Genomic DNA, 22666 nt, shown 5'->3' on the forward strand with positions numbered 1-22666 from the left:
TATAACCAGGAAGGGACACCTGGCCTGCCCTACCTGAGGAGAACCTCCTGTCTATCACTCTCTTGCCTCGCTGTTCATCTCAGCTGAGCTAACAGTGCGAACGCCACCATGTCCACTTCCTTACTTCCCTATTGATCTACGGTCTGAAGCTCCAACTCTTAACACAAGCTCATCAAGTAGTACTTAGCCCAGTACATAGCTTCTCGGTGTGCCACGCAGAGATGGATATTTAACAATTCAAATGCTGTTTTGAACATGAGAATAACTGAACAGATGAATAAATGAAGTTCTTGATGCGGAGGCACGTTGCCTTTCTAGATGTGTAGAACAAGTAGAAAAGAAACACAAACTTTTGTTGATATCTTTCAATTCCATCAGTTGTTTATTAAGGTTTAAAAAAATGAAATAAAGGCCATTTTTTCAGAGATTTATAGACTTTGGCAATTAATAAAGACATATTCACAGGTGGTGTGTTAGTCATTGTTCCCACAGGCAGCTGGAACTTTGGGAGAAAAAGAAACACATGGGAATCAAAACATTGGGCACTGAAATGAAATTTTAAATATGTGCATTTCCAAATTATGACTCAAGGTACCAGGCTGGTGCCTCTTCATTTTCTTCCATTAAGCCTTGCGTGTGGAAATATTAGTCCAGAGATAGATGGCTTAATAATGAGGATTGAAAACTGGAATTCCGGACAGATGTAAACATATCACACGGCAAACCCATGAGTCTCAGCTTCGTGCCGGGGAAGTTGAGGAGGTCAGAGACTCACACAAGAGAGCAGCAGCGAGATGTGGAAAGAGAACGAACAATACACAAACCAGAGAGTCCCTTCCTACCCTGAGTATAGCATTCTCAGACTAAGGACAACTGGGGTGTTAGATTGTAGGGGAAAAGAAGCAAGATGGGTGAGGACAAGGGATGGACTGCAGAGAGAGCTCACGATTGAGAGTTCTGGCTGCAACACCAAATTAAATGGAGAGAAACCCAAGGAAACTCGACTAAAAACAGAAACAAGACAAGGTTGTCTGCTCTCTACCTATTCAATATAGTACTTGAAGATTTAGCTAGAGCAATAAGACAGCTGAAGGAGATGAAGGGGGTAGAAACTGGAAAAGAAGAAGTAAAAATATTGCTATTCGCAGATGGTATGCATAAGTATAGTATACATAGAGTATACATAAACAACCCCAAAAACTCTACCAGGGAACTCCTACAGCCAATAAAGACCTTTAGAGAAGTGGCTAGATCCAAGATTAACAAAAAAAAAAAAAAAAAAAAAAAAAAAAAAAAAAGTCCTTCTATATGCAAATGATGAATGGATTGAGAAAGAAATCGGGGGAACGACACACTTCACAATAGCCACAAACAATAAAAATTATCTTGGAGAAAAAGACATATATGTCAAAAACTTCAAGTTTTTGAAGTCATGATAGGAGCTGGGGAAACTCTGCTACAGGACCCCAAGATCAGGCAGAAGAGTAGGAAACACCCCCTCTCCCACTGTTTGGAGTCCCACAAACACACCACAATGACAGCATTGGTTTAAGTGGAAACAGAAATTCCCAACACTTGCTGTGGAGAAACCCAAGTATCAAACTTGCAAAGCCACTTATCCTAGGCAAGAGGCATAGCGGTTTCAATTGCACAGCACAAGACTGGGGAAAAGAGAAGTCCATGTCAATGTGCACAACAGAGCCCTGTCTGTGAAATATCAAAAGGATGGTATATAAAACCTTGGCAGTGAGAATCATTTAAACAGCAGGCTTAACCCCAGCATAAACCCATGCGTATTCAGTCAGAGGTCCAGCAGCAGAGACTGTGCACCCTGGTCCTCAGAGCTCACAGTATAAACACCGCTTCACGGTTAGCCTGAAATGCTCTAATTCCCAGATCTCATAGTGTATAGAAGTGTGATTATTCTATATGTCAACCCCGTTTAGTTTTAAATCACTAAGTATTAAACAGTATACACAACTGTTTAGTAGGAGATTATGTAGCCTGCACAGGAGCACTAAGCACATAGCAAGGAGCTGATCCGCATAATCACAGATGTGCCTGAGAGCTTGAAGACAGATGATAAAAAAAAACGACTGTGCATAAACATTGTGATCTAGAGGAAAGTCGTTTCTTACAGGGAAGGGTTTACTGTTCCGAAGGCACCTTGTATACTTAAGGGAGTGACGAAGCATGCTGTGAGACTCGAGATGGGGAAGCAAGCAGTTAGGCAGGATGGCATGATGCTGGATTAGAGTTTGAGACATTGATATAGATGCTAATTGAATAGGAACGCCTACAGGATCCTACAGAGCAAGCTGTAGACAACATTGCCCTGATCGGCAGTATTCTTCAGTTATGAAAAAATGTGGGGAGGTCGGCTGCCAAGATAGCTCAGCAAGTAAAAGCAAGTGCCTGAAAGCTGATGACCTGAATTTGAGCCCTAGCACAAGCCCACAGCAGAGGGAGACAAACAATTCTACATGCATACATAGCACAGGTGCACACGTGTGTGCACAAACACACTCACACACACATATACTCATATACAGACATACACACATACACTCACATACACACATACTCATACATACCTACTCTTATACTCACACACACGTACACCACACACACACAAATAAATAAATTAATTAAAATGTAATAAAAATTGAATAAAAGTAGAAGGATATATCACTGGGATCCAAATGAATGAACACTCAGTGCCCAATACTGGAAAAATTCGAGAAACAAAATAGATAAGGATGCATTAGATTTTAACCTTGACTACCAACTATACCTAAGCATCCTGGTATAAACATAGTTAAAATAGTAAAGAAATAGTGTTCAACAGATAAAGCTTTTACACAGGGAAATTCCAAGTAATTATATATGCAAACTTCCCCAGCAAGAACTTTCAATACGTCTCTCACTTCCCAAACTGAGGCTCTATGTAGTAGATTGTCCAAAGAAAAGACTAAGGACAGAAGAATGGGGGTGTTTGAGATGTGTTAAAGTACAAAAGGCAGTGTTGCCTGCACAAAGTCTGGACTAATCTCACCAAGAGTAAGAAACTCTGATGGCAGGTAGCCTTGATATAGTATCTTTAGAATACCACTGATGTCTCTCATTTTCTGCCCCCTAAAACTCTAAAGTCTGATCATAAAGAAGATCATTGTATATTTTAAAAGATTAGAAGAGTTTAAAATAAACGGACTTAAAGAAATGATAAGTGTTTGAAGAGATAGATACGTACATATGTATTGAAAGGTCACAAGCTATTTCACCAATGCATGAGCAATTCATATGTTTTATGTATAAGTTATATGTAATTGCAAAAAGAAAAAAAAACTTTAGAAAAAGCACTAGCAAATACCTCACAGTATTTCTCAAATCTGTCCGTCATTAAAAATAATGCTGGCATGAGTGTGGGCTAGTGTCATGGGGCAGGCCTTGTCAGGTCAACTATATTGCTGAGAGTTCACTGATGGGGCATTTCTGTTGTGTCTAGAAAACACTACCTAACACTAGGTGTCCTGGTTCTCTGGCTCTTACAATCTTTCCACCCCCTAATGAACTGTTTTAAATTAAAAATAAATACATAAATTAAAAATAAGGATAATCTGAAAAATTGTCGCTATCTATTGGAGCCCAAGGATGAAAATGGTGAAACATGATGTGGGAACAAGGGCAGAATGGCAGCACAGGAGGAAGGGACGCATTTATGGTGTTGGTAGAGTAGGGAGCTTGGTTAGCTTGCATCAGTGCTGGTTTATTAACTCTGAAAACATACCATAACATAAAATACATCAGCTGAGGAATCGGGGCAGATGTACAGAAGAAGGAACCACCATCTTTGCAGCTTTTCTGCTTATGCGAAGTTCCTATAAAGTCCAAATGACAGCAAAGGTGCCGTCGCTGGGGCTTGTCCAACAGTTTCTAATTGGTTTTATTAGAAGATTCAAGCAGTCTGTTAGAGATGCCCTCATGGGTCTTAAGGGGGTGACAGTCAGGGGTGAACACATGGATAAAGGGGAACCAAAGAGTACTCCCTAAGCAGGCCAGGGGTGCGATGGATGCTCTCCGGAGGAGAACTAGAGGATTTGGGATAAAGGGGATCAAATCTATAGCAAAGACACTTAAAAAGGTAACTTCAAGGTAGGTGTGTTAAGGTTCCTTCAGCTCCACTCACCTAGACTAGCTTGCAGCCTCTGGCAGCATTTAGTCACATGTCTACAAAGTGAACTGTGGTGTTTACCACTGTAACTCCAATCCTCCAGGGTTAACAAATCAAAATGATGGGCACTGCTGAGTTCTTCTAAGGAGTTTCTCTGATTCCAGAGGACCACTGGCTTCTTCCTAGAACTTCAGACTTGATGGCATGAGCTGTATAGAGCAGATAATGTTTGTGGTTAATAGCTTTGTGACAGAGCCAGGTTACTCGGCTCCACTGACCACAGAGTTCACGCTTGTTTGTGGCCGTATATGGGGATGCACACATTGGCATGATTGTGGAGGAAGACAGCTAACATGAGATTCTCCAGAAGAGTTCATTGGGTTGAAAGACTCCTTGCCTCTTTGTGCCGTTCAGACCCCAGTCCTGGGAGCTACACAGTGATACTGAAATCCCACATGCCCTGTTTTCAGATATACACACCAGCTGGCTGAGATTCCGCAAGCTGGAAGTTTGAGATGGCAAGGCTATGTTACGTGTACAGACATACAGCATCTAACTACACTTATGGTTCAGCCTAGGTTCACCGCTTCCAAACCGTGGGCACACTGACTCAAAGATCTATCTCTAAAGTGGAGCTTTTCGGTGGAGATATGAGAAGTTGCATGAAAAAAATTCTGAAATTTTGTGACTATGTAATGTCCTATTGTTATGTCAACAGAGGTATTCTGTGTCACTGTGTCTCCAAATTTGATTTGATTTGGAAAAGGAAATTATATGTTAATATAATTTGGATCATCCCAAACAAAATGCCAAGAGACTGTACAGAGAGCTTCTCCAAGAAAGTAAAATCCCAGAATTATTACACTAACAGCATAGAGCAAGAGCACACAGTGAGAAATGAAGAGTCATTCAAATGAAATATGAGGCCATTTTTTCAGATTCATAGTAATTCATGTCTTTTTTCTCTTTTAGGACCATTCTTCCTGAGGGCAACAGCTTCATTAAACTCCTCAGATGAGTATAAAAGCCCATGCTTTTAAAGCAAGGGGGAAAAGTTTTAGCACTAAATTTTCTTTTAAATTACTAGATAATATTTTTAAACCTTCCCCCTAAGGTCTCTTTCTAATCTCATCCCCTCCAGTGGAGTCTTGCTGGTGTTGCCTGTGTAGGAGAAGGAAGTGGCAACTGTGCATTAAGTCTGAACAGGTGCCATGGTTCTTTTGGGACCCTTCCCTCGGCCTTGTATTTCTTCCCCAAGCCGTTTGTCATCTCCCCACCAACACGTTCAGCCATATGCTGTTGGAGACACCCAGACTGCAATTAGAGCAGAAACACTCACACCCCTGGTCAGTGTTCCTTCTTTATCTTTTCAGAGGTTGGTAAAAGGAAACAAGGTCATGTTCCTTCCTTCTCAAAGCCAGGCTGAAGACTTTATGAAATCGTAGTTATTTCAGAGAGCTGGAGAGATGACTCACTGGTCAAGGAGCATATACTGTCTTTGCTTAGGACCATACTTCGGCTCCCACCACCACTGGTAACTCCAGCTCCAGGGAGTTCAGTATCCCCTTCTGGCCTGCAGGCTTACCTGCACAGATGCACAAACCCACCCACACATGCACACACACACATGCACATAAATGAAAATATAGAAGTTTGAAAAGGTAGCTTATCAAACACATACCCCATCACTATAATCCTGCAGGTGATTACAGACATTTATTTGGACTTGATGATGTTAAGCAGGTACAGGAGGGTATATTCAAGACTCAAAACAGGAGTCAAGTGGAAAAAATAAGTGGAATTTGACTGAGGCAAAAGATGAGTGAGTTTCAAGTTGCAGAAATGAACGATTAGCAAAGCACAGGAAGTCCTTAGGAGTGAGGTAGGTCAGTGCGTACCTGCCATCTGCACTACTAATCAGACCCAATGGAAAGCTGTAGTAAAATTAATAAAAACCTAGAGACGAATATTGAGCTTCAACCTGAAGGTCAGAAAAGCAAAACAGCCAGGCACTGGCTCTTACCTCTACCTCAGTCTGAAATGGTGATCCTGCCTCCAGGAATCTCAGAATGAGACTGCGTCTGAGAGCTGTTTCCTCCCATTTCATAATCCTCTCTAGTGCTGGGATTAAAGGTGTGCACGGCTACCACCCAGCCTCTATGGCTAACTAGTGTGGCTACTGGGATTAAAGGTGTGTGTCACCACTGCCTGGTTTCTAAGGCTGACCCGTGAAACTATTTTACTCTCTGATCTTCAGGCAACTCTTATTTCTTATTATTTCTTATTTATTAAAATTCAAATGAAAATTCAATACAGAAGGTAGACTCCCACTATTCCATTGGTAACTGAAAGGGGACAAGGAAGAACTAATTTAAAAGAACTCAGTATTTTTATTTTATACGGCATATGGTAACATTCTATCAAAGGTGTCCATTGAAGAAAAGGGTAGGTATGTCCCTTAGCGGTTTGAATGAGAATAGCCCCTGTATGTTCATGTGTTTGAATACTCAGCCCTTACTTGGTGGAACTATTTGGTAAGGTTTAGAAGGTGTGGCCTTATTAGGGAGGTATGTCAGTAGGGGTGAGCCTACAAGTCAAAATCCCATGCCAATCCCAGTTAGCTTTTTCTACCTCCTGCTTATGAATTATGATGTGAGCTCTCAGCTACTGCTCCAGAGCCATGCCTGCCTGCCTGCTGCCATGCTCCCTATCATGATGGTCATGGACTCACCACAACTGTAAGCCCCCCAAAACTCTTCTATAAGTTGCTTGGTCATGGTATCATTTCATAGATATAAAAAAGAAATTTAGGTAGTCCCCATGAAGGTTACTTGAATGTTCACAGCAGATTTATGTAAAACAGATGCAAAATTGAAAACAACCCAAATGTCCATCAGGAAATGAAGTGGAAAACTCTTTGCTCTATCCACATGATGGAATCTGATCTGTATTTAAAACATAAAATATTGTGATGGAAATGAATCCCCAAAACAACTGAAGCAAAGGTACCAGATAAATGTGTGCATATGGAATGATCGCATTCATATAAAGTTTTAGAACTAACAAAGAATGACAAAAAGTTAGTCAGTATTTACTTATAAGACTTATAAGAATAGAGATTGCACAAGGTAAGAATTACATAGAGAAAGGATAAATTCGATCAAAGCTTTGGTAGAAGGTGATATGATGACACTACAAATCAGATAGAACATTTTAATATACAGTGTTTGGCATATAAATGGTATTTTGTTTTGTAGTGTTGTGGCTTTTACACAGGGTCTTATGCACTAAACTACAGTACCAGCCCTAGATTATATTTAAGAACATCTTCTAATGAAAATGCGTTGGAAGAAAAACCAGATGTTTAAAGGAAATCAGGAAAACAATTTGAAGTAGTAGTTACATATCTAACATTTAACTATAATCATGGCTTTTATCTTCCCAACATGCCCATGTATGGTTGGCATGGATCCCACACGTAGAAGTTTAAATAGAGGCTAAAACCCAGACTTTTGTTTCTAGAATTAATGAGAAAAATTAGAGACTAGCATCATGAAAGAAATTATCTTTACACAATATGTCATATTATAACAGATGGCATATATTATATTCTTTAGACCATATATACTTCCTAATGCCTTTTGTTTTATTTATTATTTTTATTTTAAAATTTCACACATGCATAAATTCTGCTTGCTTTCTCTGCACCACCCTCTTTTCCACCCTAATTTCTTCCCTCCCTCCCTTCCTCCCTATCTACAAACCCTCTCCCTCTTCCCTTCCTGTCTCTCACAGTCATGGGTTTTGTTCCTTGACACATTTAGTTTAACAGGACCATCTGTGCAATCATTGGAGGAATGGCGACTGGAAAATGGTGGAGTGATCAGGTGGTATACAATTGAAGACAATGACTCTCCCTCTCCCTAAATCAGTCAGTAGCAAATAGTTCAGTGGTAGCTGGGTCCCCCGGGACCCTGAATGACTGGACAGGGGTCTCTCAGGCATCCCCAGCATCCCTGAGTTCCTGATTGCAATGGCGTTGTGCTGCCCAGATGGTGTCTTTTCCTAGCCTTTCTGCTCACTTCCTTGCTCTTATTCTTTAAATGCATTTCTTGGATTTGTTTTCTATCTGCTACTGGGCAGTTTTGCCTTCATATCTGGTGCGCCTTAGCACCTGCAATGCTAAAAACCTGGACAAAAGGAAAAATTGATTTTTATTTGTGTTATTTTGTTGTTGTTTATGTGGTATAAACTCCCATTGAAATGGTAAGTGGTGGAACTATGTTACAACAACTTGATGATTTTGTCTCACCTGGTGTGTGGTAAGCATTTTACCCACAGGTGTTCGCCTAAGAGATAGACAAGTATATCCCCATGAACTTGAACATCAATAATACAATTATGGATACTAGATCTCCAAATTGGAAAGAAACCAAATTTCCATAAGAAAGTAAATTGGAAAAAAAATACTCTGCTATATCTATATTCTGGAATCTGCTCATCACTGGAAATTCTGTATTAGTGAGAACCTAAGAGAAATCTATCATCTCTTTCCATTATCTGCTTTGGCACCCATTCAACTTCCAACCAGTATGTCTCTACCAATCATTGACTACGTACCTATCACATTCTATAGCGTGCTGCCATGTGCCAGACCTGAGCTCTTTGTGATGGAATGGCATCATCTACACAACAACCTGGAACCTCTGACTTCCACAACCCCTCCTTCTCTCAACAATCGTCTTATTTTGAATCCATCAGTGACTTAAACCATTCATCGGGTCAGACCCCTCATGAGTTAATGGTTCTAGAAAAAAAAAAGTTTTAGGACCACACCAGAAGTGGCTTTGTTAATAGTTTAGGCATTTCTCAATTCAATCAAAAGATGATCAAAATGCATTGTGGCAGAGGCATCATCCTGTCGGCACAAAGCAAACCCCTTTGCTAAGATGTGGTGACTTAATGCCTCAAATTCTTCCTCACTAGGAAGTATATACCATGATTTTATGATCATAAATAAATAAATGTCTTGTGTCAAAACAACCTCCTTCAGGAAACAAATGAGTACTTTCTAGCCTGCCTTTCAGAATTAAGAAAATCAGAGGATAACAGATCACACTTCCAATACAATAGTGGTGGCTATTGTGTCAAATGCTGTACTTGTGGTCAAATGGCCTGGACCCCTGTCTGGCTTGGGGGCCCTTAGCACTGTGCCTGAAAATATTAGGGTCTAATGAATATATTCATTACAAGAAATTTAAAAATATTATGAAAATCAGACAGTCTGAGGTTTTAAAGGGATAAGCCTAGAGGGTAGAAAAAAATGAGACAGCCCAGGCAAAATTTACCTTGTGACTTTATTAAGACACAGTGTGTTTTATAAATTGAGCCTTTCCCCCCAATTTGTAAATTATCCCAAATATTATTTATTACACGGAGTTATTGAGATATAAACTATGAAAATTAATCTCACTTATTATTCATCACCTAATGAACCATGTGAGCCACAGAAATTATTTTTAAATCCCATTATTTATAGGCATAAGAAAAAATATTTGCCCCCGAAAGATTTAAGATTTGAATCTTAGAAAAACTGAGCTGACTCATAAGGAAAATGAAGAAGGAGTAGCCAATTATCATGTGGAAACTTCCACACAGGAACAGGCACAGTACTGCTGTCTTTGTGTGTCAACTTGATACAAGCTAGAGTCACCAGAGGGGAAGGAGCCTCAGTTGAGGAAATTCTTCCATGAGATCCAGCTGTAAGGCATTTTCTAAACTAGTGGGTGGTGCCATGCCTGGGCTGGTAGTCTTGGGTTCTATAAGAAAACAAGCAGAGCAAGGCAGTAAGCAGCACCCCTCCATGGCCTCTGAATCATCTCCTGCCTCAGGGTTCCTGCCCTGTTTGAGTTCCTGTCCTGACTTCCCTTAGTGATGAAGAGCAATGCGGAAGTGTAAGCTAAATAAACCCTTTCCTCCCCAAGTTGTTTCCCTCCCCCCCACAATGGTGGCGACAGAAAATCTCACTAAGGCAGGGATATAGACTGTCAATGTGCTCTTGAGTTGGTTGATGGAGAAAAGCATGAAAAAACTTAATATCAAAAAAACAAATAATCTAATAAAAAAGGGAGTACAGACCTAAACAGAGAATTCTCAATAGACAAATCTCAAAGGGCTCAAAGACACCTAAGGAAATGCTCAACATCCTTAGCCATCAGAGAAATGCAAATCAAAACAACTCTGAGATTACATCTTATACCTGTCGGAATGGCCAAGTTCAAAAACACTGATGATAGTTTATGCTAGAAAGAATATTGGATAAAGCAGATGCTCCTCCATTGTTGGTGGGAGGGCAAAAAGCTGCTTTGGAAGTCAGTATGGTGATTTCTCAAAAAATTAGGAAACAGTCTACCTCAAGACCCAGAAATACTGCTTTTAGGCATATACCCAAAAGACACTCAATCATATCGCAAGGACATGTGCTCAACTATATTCATAGCAGTGTTGTTTGTAATAGCCAGAACCTGAAAGCAACCTAGATGCCCCTCAACCAAAGAATGAATAAAGAAAATACAGTACATATACACAATGTATTTTTTGCTACACAGCAGTAAAAATAATGACATCTTGAAATTAGCAGGTAAATGGATAGATTTAGAAAAAAAAAACATATTGAGTGAGGTAACCCAGACTCAGAAAGACAAATATAATATGTACTCACTCATAAGTGGCTTTTTTATACATAAAGCAAAGAAAAACCAGCCTACAATCCACAACGCCAGAGAATCTAGACAACAAAGAGGATCTTAAGACATACATGAGTCTAAATAGGAAGGAGAAAAAGACAAGATGTCCTGAGTAAATTGGGAGCATGGAAGTCACGGGAGAGGGTAGAAGGGTGAGAGGATGAAGAAGGGGAGCAGAGGAAAATTTATAGTGCAATAAAAATAATTAAAAATGAAAAAAAGAACAACAACAACCAGAACAATATGTCACCACCAGAGAGAGTCTAGCCCATTCCACTACAGCAAGCCAGGAACATTCCAACGGCTGAAGCACAACCTTTAAGCCAACTTTATGAAGCTGATACAGGTCCTCAAATAGGAAATGAATAAATCCCTTAAAGAAATTACAGAAAAGATGGTCAAAAATGGAAGAAACAAATAAATCTCTTAAAGAATATCAAGAAAACCAGGGGGAAAAAATCAGTTGATGGAAATCTATAAAGCTGTTCAAGACCTGAAAATGGAAATAAAATCAATACAAAAAAAACAAAACACAAAATGAGGGAATTCTGGAAATGGAAAATCTAGGTAAGTAAACAAGAACTATAGATGCAAGCCTTACCAACAGAATGCAAGAGATAGGAAAGAGAATCTCAGACATTGAAGACAAAATAAAAGAAATAGATACATCAAAAAATGTTAAAGCTAAAAAGTATATCTTAATACAAAACATGCAGGAAATCTGGGACACTATGGAAAAAAAAAACAAACCTAATAATAATAAGAAAAGAAGGACAAGATTACTGTCTCGGAGGTCCAGAAAATAGCTTTTAACAAAATCAAAGATGAAAACTGTGCTAACTTAAAGGATATGCCTATACAGGCACAAAAAGCTTATAGAACACCAAATAGATTGCACCAGAAAAGAAAGTCACCTTGCCATATAATAATCAAAGCACTAAACATACAAAGAAAGAATATTAAAAGCTTAAAGAGAAAAGGGCCAAATAATATATAAAGGCAGACATATTAGAATTAAATCTGACTTCTCAATGGAGATTCTAAAAAGCAGAAGGGACTGGACAGATGTGCTGCAGGCTCTAAGAAACCACAGATGCCAGCCCAGACTACTATACCCAACAAAACTTTCAATCACCATAGATGGAGAAAACAAAATATTCCATGATAAATTCAAAGGCAAACACTATCTATCCATAAATCCAGCTCTACAGAAGTTACTATGAGAAAAACTCCAACCCAAGGAGGTTAACTACATCCACTAAAAGACAGACAATAAATCATCTTGTACCAGTCAAACCCAAAAGAGGAATGAACACACACACACACAATTACTACAACAAAATAAGAGGAATTACACAATCATTGTCATTGATATCTTTCAATATCAATAGACTCAATCCCCAATAAAAAGAGACAAACTAGCAAAATGGATTTAAAAACAAGATCCATCCTTCTGTTGCATACAAGAAACACACTTCAACATAAAAGATAGACATTATCTCAGAGTAAAAGGTTGGGAAAAGATTTTCTAAGCAAATGGCTCCAAGAAGCAAGCCGGTGTGGCTAATTGAATATGTAACAAAATGAACTCAAAACCAAATTAATCAAAGGGCATTTTATACTCACCAAAGGAAAAATCCACCAGGATGACATCTCAATTCTCAACTTCTATGCCCTAAACACAAGGGCACCCATTTTTGTAAAAGAAATACTACTAAAGCTTAAATCACAAACTGACCCTCACATATTGTTTAGACTTCAAAACCTCACTCTCACAGTGAGATCATCTAGACAAAAACTAAACAGAGAGATGCTGGAGCTAATAGGTGTTATGACTCAGATGGACCTAACAAATATCTGTAAAACATTTTGCACAAACACAAAAGAATATACCTTCTTCTCAACACCTCATGGAACCTTCTCCAAAACTGAACACATACTTGGTCACAAAATAAGTCTTAACAGATACAAGAAAATTGAAATAACCCCCCCTCATCCTATCAGACCATCACAAATTAAGCTGGATTTCAACCACAACAGAAAGTCTACAAACTCATGGAAACTGCACAACTCTCTACTGAGTTACCATTGGATCAAGGAAGAAACAAAGAAAGAAATTAAGACTTCCGAGAGTACAATGAAAATGAATGCACAATATACCCAAACTTATGGTACACATTGAAAGTGGTGCAAAGAGGAAAGTTCATAGCACTAAGTGCCTACATAAAGAATTGGAGAATCTCATACTAGCAACTTAACAGCACACCTGAAAGCTCTAGAACAAAAAGAAGCAAACATGCCCGAAAGGAGTTGGCAGCAGGAAACAATCAAACTGAGGGCTGAATTCAATAAAGTTAGATACAGATTGATATATGACACTCCCACATCAGAGAGCAATACAAAATATCAAGAAAAAAAATTGGTTCTTTGTGAAAATCAACAAGATAGACGAGCCATTATCCACACTAACTAAAAGACAAACATTGAGTATCCAAATTAAGAAAATCCGAAATTAAAAGGGGAACACAACAACAGACACTGAGGAAATATAGAAAATCATTAAGTCATACTTTAAAAAAAAAACCTATACTCAACAAAATTAGAAAATCTAAAAGAAATGGTCAAATTTCTTGATAGCTACCTCTTACCAAAATTAAATCATGATCATATATGAGAATTGCAGACCAATTTCCCTCATGAACATTGATGAAAAAATACTTAATAAAATATTTGCAAACCAAATCCAAGAACACATCAAAAAGATCATCTAACATGATCAAGAAGGCTTCATCCCAGAGATGCAGGGATGGTTCAACAAACAAAAATCTGTCAGTGTGATGCACCATCGAAATGAACAGAAAGAAACTATAAACACATAATCATATTATTAGATGCTGAAAAAGACTTTGAAAAAAATCCAACACCTCTTCAGGATAAACATTTTGGAAACATTAGGGATACAAGATCCATGCCTACATATAATAAAGACAATTTACAGCAAGCCAACATCAAGTTAAATGGAGAAAATCTCAAGCAATTCCACTAAAATCAGGAACAAGACAAGGCTGTCCACACTCTCCATACCCATTCAACATAGTACTTAAAGTTCTAGCTAGACCATTAGACAGCTAAAGGAGATCAAGGGTATAACAATTAGAAAAGAAGTTAAAGTATCATTTCACAGATGATACAATAATATACATAAGCAACCCCACAAATTTCTACCAGGGAATTTCTACAGCTGAGAAACACCTTCAGTGAAGTAGCTGGATACAGTAGCCCTCTTATATACAAAAGATAAAAGGGCTGAGAAATAAATCAGGAAAATTATACCCTTCACAATAGCCACAAATAACACAAAATATCTTGGGGTAACTCTAACGAGCAACCAAAAGACCTTTATAACAAAAACTCCAAGTCGTTGAAGAAAGAAATTGGAAATGATATCAAAAGATGGAAAAATCTTCCATGTTCATGGGTTGCTAGAATTAACATAGTAAAAACGACCATCTTACCAAAAGCAATCTACAGTTTCAACACAATCCCCATTAAATTCCAACACAATTCTTCACAGACATTGAAAGAACTTTACTCAGCTTTATGGAAGAAGAAAAAACACAGGACAACAAAAACAATCCTGTACCATAAAAGAACTTCTGGAGGCATCACCGTTACTGATTTCAAGCTATACTATAGAACTATAGTATATGGTATTGACATAAAAACAAACAGGTGGATCAATGGAATGAAATCAAAGATGAAGATGTAAACCCATACACCTATAGACACTTAATTTTGTACAAAGAAGCCAAAATTATACAATGGAAAAAAGAAAACATCTTCAACAAATGGTTTTGGTATAATTGGATGTCAGCATATAAAAAATGCAAATAGGTCCATATCTATCACCCTGAACAAAACTCAAGTTCAAGTGGATTAAAGATCTCAACATGAATCCAGACAGACTGAACCTGATAGAAGAAAAAGTGGGAACGAGTCTTTAATGCACTGGCACAGGAAACAACTTCATGGGCAAAACACCAATAGCACAGGCACTAAGATCAGCAACAAATGGGACCTCATGAAACTAAAAAGCCTGTAAGGCAGAGGACACCATCAAAAGGACAAAACAGCAGCTAAGAAAGAATCTCAAATGGCCAAGCTACACTTACAGAAATAGTCAATATGCTAAGCCATCAGGGAAATATAAGTCACAACTCTGAGATTCCATCTTGTACCTGTCAGAATGGCTAAGATCAAAAACACAAGTGAAAACCCATGCTGGAGAGGATGTGGAAGAAAGGGAACACTCCTACACTGCTGGTGGGAGTGCAAACTTGTACAACCACTTTGGAAACCAATATGATGGTTTCTCAGAAAATCAGGAATCAATCTTCTTCAAGACCTAGCTATACCAATCTTGGGCATATACCCAAAGGATGCTCAATTATTCCACAAGCCCACTTGCTCAACTATGTTCATAGCAGCTTTATTTATAATAGCCAGAATGTGGAAACAACCTAGAAGCCCCTCAACCAAAGAATGGATAAAAAAAAAATGTGGTCCATTTACACAGTGGAGTATTACTCGGGCTGTTTAAAACAATGACATCAGAAAATTTGCAAGCAAATGGATGAAACTCAAAAAATAGTCATTCTGAGTGAGGTGATCTAGACCCAGAAAGACAAACATGCTATGTATTCCTTTATAAGTGGATACTAGCTAGAAAGGATAATTCTACTCTAGTCCACAGACCCAGAGAAGCTGGGTCACAAGGAGGGCTCAAGAGGGGATACATGCATCTCCCTGTGAGTGGGAAATAAAAGATACTTTGTGGGTGGACTAGGAGCAGATGAGAATAGGAACAGGAGAGATGGGGAGATCAAAGTGGAAAGTGGGGCATTCCAGGGTCAGACAGAAACCTGGTGCAACGGAGACACCCTTGAATCCGTAAAGATGACCCTAGCTAAGACTCCTAGCAATAGGGGATCCATAGCCTGAACTGGGCTTCACCTGTGATCAAGTAAGACTTCCAGTAGAGATTTGGACACCAATCCAGACATATAGCCTTTGATCTACAGTCTGTCCTGCCTAAGGGATAGCACAGAGGTTGTGGGAGTGGCCAACCAATGACTGGTCCAGCCTCAGACCCATACCTCAAAAGGGAGCTCACTCATGGCACTGTCTGTAGCACTAGTACCCAGAAGTTGGATGGCCTTGAGACCTGAGATAGAACCAAGCATAGGTAGAGAAAGAAAAATGTCAGTGTAATGATGCCTAATGCTACTCTACTACGCTCATATATCGGTGCCTAGCCCAATTGTCATCAGAGCGACTCCATCTAGCAACTGATGGAAACAGTTGCAGACCAACATATTAACATTCAGGGGAGGGTCTCTGTGGAAGAGCGAGAGAAAGGATTGTAGGAGCCAGGAGGGTCAAGGACATTACAAGAAGACCCACAGAATCAAATAACCTGGGATCACAGAAACCGAACCTACAACCAGGGAGCCTACATGAGATTGACGTTGGCCCTCTACATATATGGGAAAGTTGTGTAGCTTTGTCTTCTATGACTCCTAACAGTGAAAGCAAGGGCTGATGGCTGTCTCTGACACTTTTGTGGGCATTTCAGACGCTATTACATATAATAAGTTGCCTTGACCAGCCTTAATACAAGAAGAAGTGCTTGGTCTTACTGCAACTTGGTATACCATGCTTTGATATCTGTGGGAGCCCTGCCCTCTCTGAACAGAAACTGAGGAGGAGTGGATTGGGGGTGGGCAGAAGGAAGGTGTGCCGAGGGTGTGTGGGGGAGAGACTGGGAGAAGGGAAGGCGGGGAAACTGTGGTTGAGATGCAAAATAAATAAGTAAATATAAAAAATGATCCACTTGAGGGATTTAAAATAACGTGGAGAATGCGAAGATCAGAGGAATAAGAGGTAGGCTCACAGCTGTGTGTGGATAATCAGATGTAGGGCTTCCCAGTACAATAAATCCTGAGGATTGGAATCAAATGGAAAGGGTAGGGAAATCCATACAGAAACAAGTCACCTTGAGCCTTGGGACCAGGGTGCTGCTTACATTTAAGCTTTCATTTGGCTGCTGATATGGTCACATCTTTCCCTGCTTGCCTGGACATTACAGAACCAAAGGCTGTTGTTAAGTACTTTCCGGTGGCTGGTGGCATGTGGCAGAGGGATGTGAGGAATCCTGGCTTCTAAAAGGAAAACTAGAGTCTCAGGGGCTCTTCACAGCACCCAGTTTCTCAATTGGTCCATCAGATGTCAATGTTCAAGCTGTAGTTTGGCTCTGGGGCTGGCTACTGGTGCCTGAGAAGAATTTGACCAATTTGATTTCTTGGGTCCACATCGACTCCTGCCTCCAAGCAGCTGCTTCATGGTAGGTCAGAAGAAGCTGTGCTGCTTGTTCTCAGAGATCACGGAGGTGTTACTCTCTTCATCAGATGGGCTGGGGGTTCGTTCCAAATGGCTCACAGCAGACATTGTTGTGGGCTATGCCTTGTGAATGGCTGTCGGACGCAGAGACTAAAGTCTGAAGATGAAGTCAGGGGTGTTCTTGTCAAGCTATATGTCGCTGCTGTGGCAGTTTCTAGGGAGCAATGGCTGTTTTTCTTCATCATAGAAAAGTGCTCCTGCACTCACAGGGGTGAAATTGGAAGCAGAGTTGCAAGGATGCCTATGAGCAAGGGTGAGAAACCACCCTAGAAACTTGCAGCAGACGAAAGAGACTTTTTCTTGACCCAATCACTAACCCGTAGTTAGATAGGAAATAATGAATGCTCTTGGATTTTTGCCTAAATTTAAATCTCTTGTTCTTAAAACACCATCAAAAAACATTACAAAAAGCTGTAACATTAACATCGAAAAGAGTTATTAGATATGCAAATGGTTGTCTGTGACAGAAAAATCTAATTGAAGATAGCAGAAAACAGGAAGTCTCTTAGAATAGTCGGGAAATGTCACAGTCAGGAAAGGTGGGCGGGACTGAGTCATGAGTGGAGAATTATCACTTAATGTCTTCCAATTATCTACCAAATGATTCCAGGTGATTTTTTAGTAGACACTCTTTATAGCACATCTGAAAGTAATTAATCCAGGAAGAAAGAAATGCAAATGACTTTATAAGAAATGGCAGTGGTATTCACGCACAAGTTTGAATATTTTATAGGATGGCTTAGAAGAGGAGAGCCTGAGTCATAAGGTCCAGAACCGCTCTGCTTCTGTGCAGACTCCAAAAGCATCTGTGGCTCTGGAGTGAGGGCAAGGCTGACACTAATTCCTCAGTTCAAATGGGTACGGTGTCCCATCTGATAGAATGCATCATTTCCCTTTGAGCAATTCGGACCAATGGTAAGATCTCATTTTCTTCACATTTTATAGGAACGGTTGTTATATGACTGCTATGTGCCCCTTGTTTACGTGTTCAGATCAGCAACAAAGCAAAATGCATTTTGGCCTCCTAGAGGTTGCTTGATGGAGATAGACGAGAAGAAGGAGGGACTGGGCAGACGGCTCATTGGTGCTTGCTGCTCTTGAAGAGAACCTTTGCTGTCCAAGTATTTGAGAATGAGAGTGGGGTTTTCTATAGAGGATGACAACCACGTCCTGAAAGAAAACCAGTTCTCCCTCTCCAGGCAGTTATCAGTTGCCAAGGGCTCTTCACCTAGGTGTGTGACTTTGTGCCCAACTCCCCACTCCATTTTTTTTTAATTCTATTTATTTCCTTGGTAATCAATACATAAAAACATTGTATTTAGATCATATCCACTCCCCAAAACCTCCCTCCAACTCTTCCTAGGTCCTCCTCCAAAGTTCCCTGCCCTTATTTCTGTCTTTCTCAGTTCTAACCAGTGCTGCCTTCATGTTCATGGATATAAACCATCCACTGGAGCATGGCAACCCACCATGGACCACACTACCCCTTCAGGGACCATCAGCTACAAACAGCTCCTTGGCTAGAGGTGGGACCTCATGAGTCTCTCCTTCCTCCACGCTGGAGTGCTCTCTGGCTTGGTCTTCTCCAAGTCTTATCCGGATAGCCTTTGCAGCTGTCAGTTCATAAGCATAATGCCCCACTATGCCCAGAGGATGACCCTTTACAGTAATCATATATATATATATATATATATATATATATATATATAATTTGCTTGATAGTTATATTTTTAAAATGCAAAAAAAAAAGCTTTAAAGTCTTTTTTAAACTGGCCTTGAAAAATACTGGCCATTGTGTTAAGTGAAATACTTTAATAACTGAAAGGGAAAGAGCAAAGTATCCTTATTTAGAAATCATTTAATCTGATGCCAAAAGAATCCAGGAAACAAACAAAAAATACTCAGAATTTTTAATGGAACATAGTATACAGTTTTGCTAGACTTGATTTGGTTAGAAAGTTCTACATAACAATCTTTATGTAGAAATCGCCAGCATTCCTTTGAACCAGATGATAGCATTTGAATGACATCAGAACTTGTTAAGAATATCCTTCACCATAAATTGTAAGTCCAGAATGCTATTATATCCATGGGGGATAGTTAAAAAGAGACGCTCCTTTAAATGCACCAGAATATTGTGTGAACAGCTGAGTAACTCAGGGGCGAGAAGGCTGCTTATGGATGCGGTATGAAGAGTTTACTATCATATTCCACACTGTTGAAAATGAGTATCATGCCATTGAGTTTAAAAAGCAAACAGTCCACATCTTCAGTGAACGACACATGTGAAAGCCTATGGATCACGTTAAGAAGGATTTTCAAGCTACATTTTTTGAAAGAATAGGATGGAAAGGACTCTGCACAGGAAACGGAAAGCAAAGTTGTGCCAGTGAAGTACAAGGCTACATGCTCAGCCATGACTGTGAGAGTCGGGCATCCTTCCTCTGGGTTTGATGTATTTTAGCTGTAGCCCTCTCCCTGATCTTCACAACAGAAGATTACTGAGACCAACAGTTTGGCCTTGGTCATTCACAAAATGGATCTTCATTGTTCACCTTCAGATGGAAGAATTAGGGAAAGGAAATAACAACAATTACATTGAAAATAGGGAAAGGGGGGCAGAGAAATGATAGTCCGTGGAGGACAAGGGCCTCTTAAGCACCACAGAACTTGACAGGAAAAGAAAAAGCTGCAAATTCTCTTGTAAAAGTTCACACTAACTATTAATAAGATAACTATTTCTATTAATTTAGTCCATGTCAAGAAGCATCTATACTTTTTGTTATTTTAAAATAAATTTTGTAAGCAATGATTATATCTAATAAAGCTTTAAAGAAGACAAGCTGTTCTCAAAATAATAAGTAGTAATAACTTGTCCAAGATAGATTAAATTTTGTACTACATATTCTACATCTTTTGGACAAACTTATCTCTTTCTTTACAAATAACAAGAGAACATTAAGTAGTTTTCTACTAATAGAAGAAAACTTCCTTCTAAAACAAATATGAGCAAATATGCAACAGAAAGCCTAAAATTGCAGTCCTGGCTTTTGCTGTGTAACTAAAGGGAGTAATAGAGAGAAAAGAGCTTACAAACTAATTATATACTTTTCTAAAGTGTGGGACACATCTGGCCTGACATCTACAAAATCCCTATGATTAAAGGGAAGGGATAAACGCCGTCTGAGGTAGTCAAGGCTTGTGTACACATGCTCAAACTCCTCCAAACTTCAGCGTGAACATCTGTAAGAATTACAGTCCGAAATAGAAGGTATGAAAGTCTGTAATCAAAATTTCGAATATCTGCTATTTAGCCTGTCTTCAATATCTGTTTTCTAGCATTTCTTACTATAAACCTGACAGTCCAATTCATCTTTCTCTTGGCCCACTGACCCAAGCATGACTGTAATCAAACAGTTCGCTATCTCTGACCACTGAATTGCCACATAGAAATATTTCAGCTTATACATTAGATTTGAATTAATAATTTACTCACTTGTTTGAAGTATATTTCAACTGGCAAATGTATCATCCATATACCATTCTAGGTGTTGAGCTGGAGAAGATATGGAACTTCCTGCTTCCATGGAGTTTTGTTGACAACGTTGTGAAGTTTAGCCCCCATGAGAGTGGTGTCTGTGTGCTTAATTCTCTCAGGGTGAAAGGAACTAGCAAGTGATTCCATTAACCTGAGGACAGATGTGCTCTGCTTAGGAGCAGGGAAAGCTCAATTTGCTGGCGTGCTAGAGTCACACTTAGAGTCAGATTTAGAGTCACATTGTTCCCAGAATGGAACTGAAGATGTCTAGAACTTTATTCAGCCCTGGGAAAAGTCTTTCGTTTCAGTGGTTGCATTGATTATCATACATTATTTTGTAGACAATTTGGCATTTAGTAAAGGCATTTGAAATATTAGTCATGTTAGCATATCTAATTAAGGAATCTGTTTAAAAGTATCATTGTGTACCTAGACTAGGTACAAAAACACAATAAAGAATAAGGCCATATTTCCTGTTTGTCCCTTCAGCAGCTAAGAATCTAGTGCGAGCAACTATACACACACACACACACACACACCATCATCATCACATCATCCTAGCAGCCAATTGTCGTGGAGTCTGTGCACAGACAGTTCTATACACAATGGCACACACCCAAGCCCTTCCCATGTATCAGAAACAGCCAGTCTACAGCCGTAGACTTAGTCACAGGAACACAGCTGAGAAGATGATTGCTGCCACCCTTGTGAAGGCTCCGGAAGCCTCACAGAAGAACTGATTGCTAAAGAACTGTGCACAAAGTCACTGGGTTGTGTTACCCAGTGAGGAAAAGAGAAAGCAATGCCCTATTAAGAATTTTTCATCTATGACTGAACACACTTTGAAGCTTCCTCTCTCATCCCTTGCAGAAATCCTCTCCTGTCTAGGAAGCAGGATGCACTAACTTCCTGGGAGATCAGAGACTACGCAGAGCAGACACAGGTGTCCCAGCTTGTCCCCAAACAGCAACTACCTACAGACGCCGCACAGACCCTAGAAAGCAGAAAATCAATGCCCGGGTACGTTCAGCTCAAACTTCTGGTCTGCGGAACTGTGAGACACGTGGCTACTGTTTTAAATCGCAACGTTTAGAAACTATTGTTTCATTTCACGCTAAGGTCATTTACTTTAAGTCCGCCTCTCAAACACTAAGTGGAAGGGGAAATGAAGCCCCGGCAGCTGAGCACACCAGGAAATGGAAGCTTGGACTACGGGTTTCAGACCAAACAAATGCTGCAGAGGCGTTCATTGTTAAATCGTAAATATTTGCAAATAATTATGAGCAATTAGCAAGTTGTTCTCGAGTTGTGATCAAAACATGATTAGAATGTGAGGTACACTGCTAAGAGTAAGGCAGCAGGAACAGCTTTGAAAGTCGTCTAATTTACACGGGCAAGGGTGGTGACTACATTACTGCGAAATATCATAAGTACATTTATAACAGGAATTTGAAAATGATGATGTTTCTCAGAATTTCATTAATTAGGAGGGAATTTTGAAATTTGGCCCAAAGGTTATCAGTGAGAAGCGTTAGGCTTAAACCCTCAGAGTTGACCTTGTTGAACACAACATTGGTCATTAAACAGCTGCATCTTAGATTATCTAATTTCTGCCCAATCTACATGTGACTTAAATACTGTAGTAATGTGTTCTTTGCTGGCATGAAGCATCCTTTAAAGACTGTCCTGGCTCAGTTTTATTTTGTTTCATTATTAGCTCCTGGTTGCTTAGTTTTTGAACATGTGCATGGT

Source organism: Chionomys nivalis, chromosome 24, assembly GCF_950005125.1.
Source record: "Chionomys nivalis chromosome 24, mChiNiv1.1, whole genome shotgun sequence".
NCBI lineage: Eukaryota > Metazoa > Chordata > Mammalia > Rodentia > Cricetidae > Chionomys > Chionomys nivalis.